Here is an 11,179-nt window from a genome sequence, read left to right as displayed (position 1 = left end):
TCGCTAATTTTCGGACGATTAAGTTTTTTTGCAATAATTTCAATAATTAGGTACTTCCGAATAGCACATCACTGATTAATCAATAATAATTTTTATTGATTTATATGTTATGTATTTTTTTTCAATTGTAACTCGAATACCTTAGTACAGTTCTAGAATGGACTACCAAAAAATATTGTTCATAATCGAATAATGTTAGAAATAAAACTCCCGTATATTGGTTCGTGGTTACGTACTTTTGTTGAATTCCCATATTCGTAAATCAACCGGATTACCAAGTAGCAGAGATTAAGTGTTGAAATATTTCAATAATATTTGTACAAGAGAAAAATAAAGAAAAGTAGTTAGTTTATTACTGGAGTAAATTATAGGAGAAAGAAAGTTTTACATAGCTAAAATATTATATGTATGTATACTTCTAAAATAAAACATGACGAGATGGAATAAAAAGTACCGCACGATGGGGGACATTAGCCTACCGAACGGTATGACCGTCGGTGCAATGCCTGAATACTCCGACTATTTCCACATTGACTACACTGGAGGTATCAATCAGTACAATGCAGGAATACTCTAACTATGCACTATTGATTGATACTAATACTGTCCGATAGGTTTTTATGGATGTCTTTCACCTTCAATGCGCATGTCTGCCCGGGTGGGTCTTGCTGTAGCAAGATCAGGTGAATGACTGTTGACCTGTGGTGGGTCGTATGGTCTTTTATACTCGTGTTATTGGTGATTAACTCCGGCGGTCCCGTGTTCTGTGACGGAACCACAAACTACAATCGCCGATAACGATACAAAATTTTAATAATATAATAATAGGTATGCAAATAATAAATTAATTAAAAAAAATATAATAACAATAGTATGTCATATGATTAAAATTATAATAATAATAAAAATAACAATATATACATAATGATTATCGATAATAAGATATTATATAATAGGTAAAAAGAATAATAACAATATGATTATAATAATTATATTAAATATGGTTTAAACATATAGGTATAGTTTAAAATGTTTAAATATAATATAAATATAGATTTTTTTTTTCAAATATTAAATGGGAAAAAAAAGTTATAAATATTTATTAATTGAAAAAAACAAGAGTTACTTAAAACAAATACTACACATCTATACATATTTATAAAATACTTATATATTAAAATATAGCACGGTGTTTACACAAACTTAATAAAAACAATTATTTCCGATAGTTATAATTTATAATATTATTATAATAACATTAAAATATTCAATTTTAATATTTTTAAGTAGAAAATTGGCTCTAGTTCCTAGTTAGGTTAGGATCTCTATTCTCTATTCTAATACTAAAATAATAAGTTGTAGATGAATAATTTATATTAGAACATACAACAATATTCAAACAGAGTCATAGATGTCTGACAATCGCAGAAACTTAAGTAAACATAAAAACGTATTGAACTACAATATTTAATTAATTGATTAATTCAATTAATCCATACGTTTAAACATTATAATTCATACGTTTATATGACTACATGAGAAAGATATACAATTTAGCACATATTTTTGTAATAAGTGATGAAAATTTAATTATTGTATTTGACTGATTATGTATTAATTTTCATCTAGTTATCATTGTATAATGAGTTACCTATTTCAGAATTAAGGGTATTTTATAAACAGTTTTTCAATATCACATATTTTTTATGAGTAGATAATTTTTGCTTTTACATACAATGCTAAGTTCAAATATTGATTAAGTGTTATAACTTATAAGTATTAGGAACAAAAATATATTTTTTTTTTTCATTTAAAAATGAGTTCATTGAAATATTTGTTTTTATAATAAACTTCAGATTTTACAAAATAATTTAAAACTTTTTGTGATGAGCATTGACAAATCTACGTGAAAAAAACTACAACATATTCAATGAACGATTCTAAAATTACGGTTTTATTTTTTTTTAAAAATTTTACAGAACGGTTTAAAACTCAATTAAATTAAGTACAATAATAATTATAATCAAAACTGATGTAAAGTATATTATTAACAATAATAAAAAATAAACAGTTTAATAGGTATGTAGTTTATAAGTTCATTATATTTATTTAAAGAAAACAAATAACAATATTATTTAGTTAGCGTATTATTTTATAATCATTTCTCATAAATTATAATATAAATATGAATAAATACATTACGTTTTATGTCATGTCTATAACCAACATACGATAATTAGAAATAATACTAATTACTAAACACCAAAGTACTATAGATTAATTAATAGGTATATAGTCAGAGGCGTGGCAAGGGTGGTAAAAAACGAAAGAATACCGTAAACGGCATAAACGCTCATTCAATTTGTGCTTTTTCACACCTACGTATCATTTATTACTTATATATGACCCTTACGAGCTAATACCAAACTCGGTTTAGAAAAGTTTACAGTACCGTCACTAATTTAACCTTATACCTAACATGAAGTGATTCAGAAGAAACTTGACGAACTTTAATATTATTAAAATTAATACGAAGTAACACTCCACAGAAATAAAGCCACAGAATAAATTAATTGTCATTAATTCCAATATTTAAGTACATGAGACTCTAATTACTAATATTACAGGCTTGTGGTTTTCATATAATTCTCATGATATAATATGTTAATTATTATAAATATTAATACTTATTATTTTAAATTGATTTCTTACACACAAACATTGCCATTTATTAAAATACATAAAAAAATAGTTGGTGGACTAAACACAGACAAATGAAAACACGTTATCTTGGTGACCCTGATTTAAATATTATATTTTGTCGTAGTTACATGATACATGCATTATCACAACAGTAACTTTAAATACAGATTCTTTGTCGTATTCAAATTATCTATATATATATAGTGTAGAATCCATTTATTTTGGGACACCACATATATATAATATACACAATAATAATAGAGAATGATTAGCATAGTCCAAACATGTATCGGTTTGTTAGTTATTCGGTTAATATGCCCAATGTGTCCCAATTAACTAACCAGTACACGCAACACTAACGAAAATAATAATAATTTATGTACACATGCAGATCCCTAATCACCGAAAGTAACCAATTATATAACATATCGTGGCAGTGAGGCTAGCGGCAATTGTGAATAAGACAGCGGACAGTAGTACTGGAGAGTCAGACAGCGGACAACGGTAAACGATAAATAGTGTCATATTAATTGGCAGAGACTGTGCGAGGTGATTTGATTGGAATATAACTTTTGGCTGTGCCGATCAAGAATTTCCAGATACGATGTTGATGCACACACATCGACAGCGACCGGATGCAGACATAATATTATAGACATATATTAAAGACATATCTTTAACCGTTGGCATAACCGACGAGGCGATAATTATTATCCATTATCAGAAACTGTGCGATGCTGTACTTGCTGCCTCGTATTTTCTGTCATCGGATATCGACTTCCGAGTTATGTCACCGGTGATCGCCTATTCCGCAGCACTTTAATTGCATATTAATCACCACTGTCATCGCGCACAATAACATCGCACACCGCATCTGTTTGCCGTCCGTCACTATGGTTACGCACAGTAATAAAAAAAAAAGGTTCACGATATTCTTCTACCTCCTACCGGTCAAAACTCAAAGTAATATTATATTTCGAGGTGACTAGAGCCGTATACTTTTTATTCTTTATAAACTTGTCCCGTCCGTGTACACTGTGTTGTGCCATAGACTATTCGTAGTTTCATTTATTTATAATTTTCGTTAGTCATTATGTGTTATAAATGTATTTAATAAGTTAAAACAATCGGAGAGTACCGTAAGTAAAGAATGGCAAATCAAACGACTCAATGTAATAGCGATATAAGCTATGTCTGAACTCCGGATACTAACAAAATACATAAGTCATGAGGATATATTTTATAAACTTAGTGTTGTCTAATATCGAAAGAACAATCACATAATAAAACATTGTTATTAGAATTCATATTCAGAATAAAGTATAAACATGGAACGACATTCTAAACAAATTTTCTAAAACTTAAAGATGAAATCGTTATTATATTAGTCATAAGTACCTCGCATCGTTATTTAGATTTAATTAGATCATAATATCAATACAATTATCAAAATTATTTAATTTATAACGTATGCATTATCTCGATACTTATTGTCGAAAAAACACAAAAAAAACTTTCATATAATTCGATATAAAAATAAATATAGTTTTGTTTTATTTAGTGTCTGATGTCAGCATTACAAAGTAGAAGCACACCGACGACAGTGTCGAACAAGATTGGTTGCCCGGATTCAATGCAGTGCACGATCGAAGGTTAGGTTCGAAACGAACGCGCGAGGTTCGGTGATCGTCAACGGCCACCACTTGCAGGACGTACAACCCGACGACAACGAAGTGAGATTTACCGATCTGCCGGCAGTCGTGTGGGACACGCAACACAGCGTCGTAGTGTGCGAGCCCACCGCGTCTTTCGCTGAGTCACGGGCAATTTTCGTAGCGATCGGCAATTGACCGACGTACTCCTTGTACAGGAGAGCGTCGCCTCGACCCGACGTACCGTCCCCACCGACGAATAATTGCCGGTGTATCCCGATAGCTGGTGACATGTGTGTGCGTCTCGACCCGTTGTTGTCTCCGAAGGAAAAATCAGTACAACGTGTCAAAAGCCATCAATAACCCGCCCGTGGCATCCGCAGGAATGCAGGATCACGAGACCTGCACAAGAACACTGTTGTTGGTTGACAGTTGTTCGACCTTTTATTAAGTTATAACATATTATAATATTGTCAATTGAATCAACAATCTGTTTTTTTTGTTTTAATATTATGTGTTCTAATCATATAATATAAATGTCACATTGTCACAACAATAATAGACCGTGTACTTGTGGGTAATCGAAATACTTGGTATTGTGCTATTACTTACCTGTGTGATTAAGTAGAATTATAATATAGTAACTCAAAAAAGTTGAAGAGGTCCCTGAGCAAGATAAGTGAGTTCTAGTGTATGTTTGATGAGTAGGAAGGTGTATGTATGTCAATAATATAATTTCGGTACATACTAATGTGATTTAAAATGTTTCAGTATACGTATAGTTCAATCGAAATTAGTGAAATATTATAATTAAAAAAAAAAAATTAAAAGTACAGTACAAATCGAAGTCGTCCTTTAAAAAAATTATATCTACTGGCCGATTAGGATGATAAACGTAGGTATCTGTTGGCTAATAATACAAACATCGCAATAATTGCGCATGGAAAATGTCCGAAATTCTCGGTGCCTATGACGGATAAAATTTATTTCGAGTTTATTTTCATTTCAACAGTCCTAGACGTTTAACATGATTACTACCTTTTCTCCACATTAAGCCACATATTAATATTAAAGTAGCTGTCTTATAATATTCGACTTTATTAATAACGGCATTAGCATCATCCATATTGATCTACTCAATTGGTAAGTGTTTTAATCATTATTCAAAGCATGATGCGAGTATGCATGCAGAACAACAGCCGTAGTAGATCCGACGTACATCACACGTTGTTCAAAAATATTACAACTGTAGAAGTCTTACAAATTGTCATGAGCCAACCAGAAGACGTCATTATGGAAACACCGGAGATTGAAACTGTGGAGTTGGTCAACAAAGAACAAATTTTTCGAGCTTTTGCAAGAGATATTTAAAAAAAGTGACTGCAAAATAGGTTCAATAGTTAGTAGCTCAAACTATCAAAAAGAACACTACTTGTAAGAATACACCTGAAAACAATTTGAAACCAATGAAAAAAATATACAACCAGATAAAGGTGTTAAAAAGTGTAGCGCTGCAGCAGCAGTTTATGGGACTGATGGACAGGAATTTGGTCAGAAAAATCAAGAATTCCCCTTGTCGGGTGAAATTATTTACGTTTTTATGTTACGGGCAAAATAAGAATTCGGACTTTTTGCACTTCACCCGATTTTCAAAGGCAAAGTTGAAATAATTGTCCGGGCGTTGTATACAGTGCCCAATTCGATTTCAGCACTATAGGTTAAATATTGATTATAATAAAAATTATATAAATCTTACAGGGTACTTAAATAATCATAAAAAAATCTAAAATACATGCTACGTAAAATATTTTCATTACAGTATAATTAAAAATATTATGAATATCATATTCTACAATTATTAGGTATTATAGTCTGTAATACACAAAATTGTCGTTGTCTAGTCTAGGTAAACGCTCCCCGTATTGGTCATGGACGGCGGGTGGTGACGACGATGGGCTCTATTGTTTACTGTCGCATCGACTATTGACGAGTGACAACTATGTCGATCGAGGACAGACGGCGGTGATCATGTGGGTGGATGACATAGATACAATGTGAGCTTCAACGAAAACCATGGCAAGTATTCATGAACAAATTCATCTCGAGCTCAAAGAGTTGGAACACTACGACAACTACTGCAACAACCACTGCTGAGGAAGCATCTTCACTGTTCTCCTGGCAACGGCTACGTCGCTTTCCGTCGTCGTCCACGCTCAACGGGTAAAGATCTATCCGCTTCTCCGTAGTCGACCAGCCGGCTTCAGAGCGGAAATCAAGCATTCGCGCCGGAAATAACAGACCATCCGGAATAAAGCCGGCGATTGGAACTGCGGCGACTACGTTTGCACTGTTCTACACTACGCTGTCCAGTTCAGAAATCTATTATTGACTATTGGCTCTATGGGCTGTCTCGTCGATGTACACCGATTACCGTCTTGAGCCTGTTCCTCCCGCGACAGCGTATGTTCATTTTTCACATCCAACGTATAACTGAATTATAGGTCACATCGTTCTCGAAATCAATGACGGTTCACACAGTTTTGCTACACAGAGTTTGGTACCCGGTGCTTATAAGACATGTGATAAATGATACGTGTACGTGTCTTAACATTTTAAAATTTATAATTCATATATAATTAAAAACAAAATACAAATAATAATAATATAATAACATAATATTTAATTTATTTTAATTTTATCTATAAATATCGATACAATAGATTTGTGTGAGTAGCAAATCGGTGTGACGAGCTGTAGTGGGTCGATGCGGTAATAGTTTATGTCACCAGGTAATATTGCCCGCTGACAGTCGATCGTTTGTGGATAGTGTTTACTGCACGTCTTGGAACATTACTGGCACTAGCTGTGCGGTGATAGTGCATAGCGTTAGTTTTTATGAGACACGGAATGGAAGGGAATAGAAAATATTATAAACAGTAAACTATAATAAAAAAATATGTATTGAGAATATCGGAATTGATAAACAATTCCGACACTAAAAATAAAATAATAATAAGTAGTCGTGATACGTTGTATTGATAATGATTAATGAATTATAAAAAATATTCAAAACTAAATGACAATAACAATTTACAATAATATGATAATATACTTAACCGGTTAGGTAAGTAATTATTTTTTATCAATATTAAGGGTAAGGTCGATTTGCACTCATTTTAGTTCGTTTGCTCTAATGCAAGATTCAAGGCGTAGGTGACATAGGCCCATACAAAGGGGCGGAATTTAAAATGTTTGTATTATAGATTTTTGAAGTATTTACATGTAAGGTGCGGCAAAACTCAAGTTTGATAGGTGTGTTTAAACACTTGAGCCGGACCTGATTGCACTTAGGTAAATAAAGGTAATGGCTGAACTGCACTAATTTAAAAAAAAGGTAAAGATCGAACTACAATCGGGTTTAAAAAGCAGTGCAATTCTACACCGCCGTCAGTGTACCAATACATTGTAATGCTGATATCAGACTATCAGAGTCTAAATAAAACAAAATTATATTTATATTAATATCTAATAACATATTAAGTTCCTACTTATGTAACTATACTACCTTGCCGTCATTTTTCGACAATAAGTATCGTGATAAGGCAAACATTATAAATTAAATACTTTTAATGTTGTATTGATATTATGATTTAACTAAATCTATGTTATGAGACTAGGTACTCATGATTAATATATTAATGATTTAAAAATCATATTAATTGTATTCGCTGTCATATTTAAAGTTTAGAAAATTTGTTTAGAATGTCGTACCATGATTATCCTTTATTCTGGATATTAATTCTAATAATAATTTTTTATTGGGCGATCTTTATTTCGATATTATACAATACTAAGTTTATAAAATATCGTAGTATCAAGACGTTGCTTAACTCTCTAATACATTGAGTCCGATTCACGTACCGATTGGTCAACAAATCAATTTACCGACACCCGATATACCGACACACTATATTATGATGAATTATACTTACTAATTAAACTATATCATTTTTTATTGTTTTAAATTGTTTGTATAAATCACGAATATTGTTCAAGTCAAATATTAAAACTATAAATTAACATTATAAGCTTCTGTTTTATAAATGAAAATGAAACATTATTGCATTTAAGTGTTCTAAAATACAAATCGTACCATTTTGTAACCTAAAATTATAATTTAAAATGTTACAAAAAAATGTATTATTATATATCGTAAACGCATTACCTATCTTTTGAAAATGATAACCTTTTTTCTTATTGTCTATATTTAGTTTTAATCTTTTGTGGTAGATTGCAGTTTTTTTGTGCTATGAGGTCAAGCTCGAAGTTTGTTTGTTAGTTTTTTAGCTCTTTGATTAAAATTAAAATATTTGGCTTTTGTCTATCAACAGCTTTATTAAGAGCTGCATGCCATATTTCAAGGTGGTTTATGGTCCTTGCTCCATCTGTATTAAAATGACTACTCATATTGCTATTAAATAGACAAATATCTGGATCCAAGTATGTTTCGGTAAAATAATTTAATAATTTTAGCTTACCTAAAAAAAAATGATAAAAAAATTAAGTTTTGCTAAGTTATAACCAATTACGTAAAAAGTTATATTTACTTTCTGACTCAATTTGTTTAATAGGAACTAAGGCTAACGAACGAAGACGACCAACAACTTTTTTAATATTACCGGCAAATGTATAATCGTAAGACTTTGAACTTTACGCCAAATAGATCGATCAAAGTGAAATAGACATTTTTTTATGGGTATATCAGAACCAAAGCACTGCCGAATGGAGACAATCATTCCAATTTCAAAATCTATTTGGAAACAAGTAGGATTGAACCTTAATCTATTTCTCAGTGCCGCTTCTTTTATTATTTCAAACATTTTCAAATATGTCGATGTACCTTTATTGGGCAATAATGCGTAAGCCCAAAAAAAATATATTTTAACATTTAATACTTAGTATTTTACTAAATTATAAAATTATATTATAATTACTAGTATAATTACTAGTGTATCATCATTCCTATAACAAAGCAGTGTAAAGTATACAATTTGTGTAAACATTTTTGTGTTGACTTAAATGTGCCATCCATAAAAACTGTATTACCAGAACAAAGACGTCGAAAAAATCCTTCGGTACCAAATATAACGATTTTATTATCCGTACCATCACATCCTGTAGGTAATAATATTATTATTAGTAATAGTATTTATAATTAAATCGTTTAAATAATTTAGAATAAATACCTAAAATAAAATCTTTTCCATCATTCGTTGATAGCCAATCACCTTCAATATCTAATTCAGACAGCTTTTTAGGTAATGTTGGCATTAACTTCATATATTTCCTGTATGCTAAACTTTTTACACTGGTATAAATTGGTATAGCATCCTATAATTTACTTGTGCGCGATGACAGTGGTGATTAATATTCGATTAAAGTGCTGCGGATTCGGCGATCACTGGCAATATAACTCGGACGTCGATATCCTATTACGTAAATACGAGGTAGAAAGTTCACTACCGCACAGGTTCTGGTAATGCATAATAATTATCGCTTCGTCGGTTATGTCCACGTTTATAAATTTTATGAATACATCCCAATGAGCAATTAACTTACTTTTTTATTATTATTAACTTAAATTCATTCATATATAAATTCGGAGCTGAGTGATGATTTCATAGGCACATTTGGCTATATCTACCCTTGCCACGCCACTGGCTATATACCTATTTAATACTCATATTGTACTTTAGTGTTTAGTGATTAGTATTATTTCTAATTATTGTATGTTTGATATGGACATAATATAATACGTAAACTATTTATTCATATTTATATTATAATTTATGATAAATGCTTATAAAATAATACGCTAACTAAATAATATTGTTATTTGTTTTCTTTAAATAAATATAATGAACTTATAAACTATATATCTATTAAACTGTTTATTTCTTATTATTGTTAATAATATACTATACATCAGTATTAATTAAAATTATTATTGTACTTAATTTAAATGAGTTTTAAAACCGTTCTGTAAAATGCTTACAAATATTTAAAACCGTAATTTTAGAATCGTTCATTGAATATGTTGTAGTTTATTTTCAAGTAGATTTGTATTTGTCAATGCTCTTCACAAAAAGTTTTAATTATTTTGTGAAATCTTAAGTTTATTATAAAACAAATATTTTGATGTATTTATTTTTAAATGAAAAAAAAGACATTGTTTGTTCCTAACACTTATAAGTTATAACATTCAATCAATATTTGAACTTAGCATTGTATGCAAAAGCAAAAATAATCCACTCATAAAAAAGTGGTTCAAATATTTTTTATTTTTTATGGACTTTCAATACTTGTAATGAGCCATGATGCTGTTCAGATGTTGTATGATCCAACATCTAATATATAGCTCATCGCCTATCCATGAACAATTAGTTCAGTAGAATCTTTCTTGATTTCGTTTTTGAAAAAAAAAAATAATAATTACTGTATTACCAAAAAAATAAAGTGACTAATAAAAAATATAACAATAAAATTGTTAGTGGGTAATTGGCTGGTAACGGCATCCAGTTGATTTGTATATAAGCATTACACAATTATAAATAGTTAAAAAAAAAAATTGCTACTCACGTGACGTCACGTAACACTGTAGGATGGCGGTGTATCGAAACCGTACGTATATACACTATAAGCAATGGTTCTTAACCGGTGTTCCGTGGACTTGGTATAAGTGATCCACCAAAATTTTAATATCAGTCAGAAAAAATACTAGTATTTATAATCAATGGAATTATTCATTCAACCTTTTTTTTTGC

General features: G+C 30.5%; 1 pseudogene; it reads right to left on the bottom strand.

Moving 5' to 3' along the window:
• Positions 1-7,791: 7,791 nt before the first annotated feature.
• LOC113548817 lies at positions 7,792-10,731 on the bottom strand (annotated as a pseudogene).
• Positions 10,732-11,179: the final 448 nt, after the last annotated feature.

The sequence above is a fragment of the Rhopalosiphum maidis genome, chromosome 4 (assembly GCF_003676215.2).
Source record: "Rhopalosiphum maidis isolate BTI-1 chromosome 4, ASM367621v3, whole genome shotgun sequence".
NCBI classification, from domain to species: Eukaryota; Metazoa; Arthropoda; class Insecta; order Hemiptera; family Aphididae; genus Rhopalosiphum; species Rhopalosiphum maidis.
Note: the sequence above shows the minus strand (reverse complement) of the source record. Positions and strands in the feature narration are given on the sequence as shown.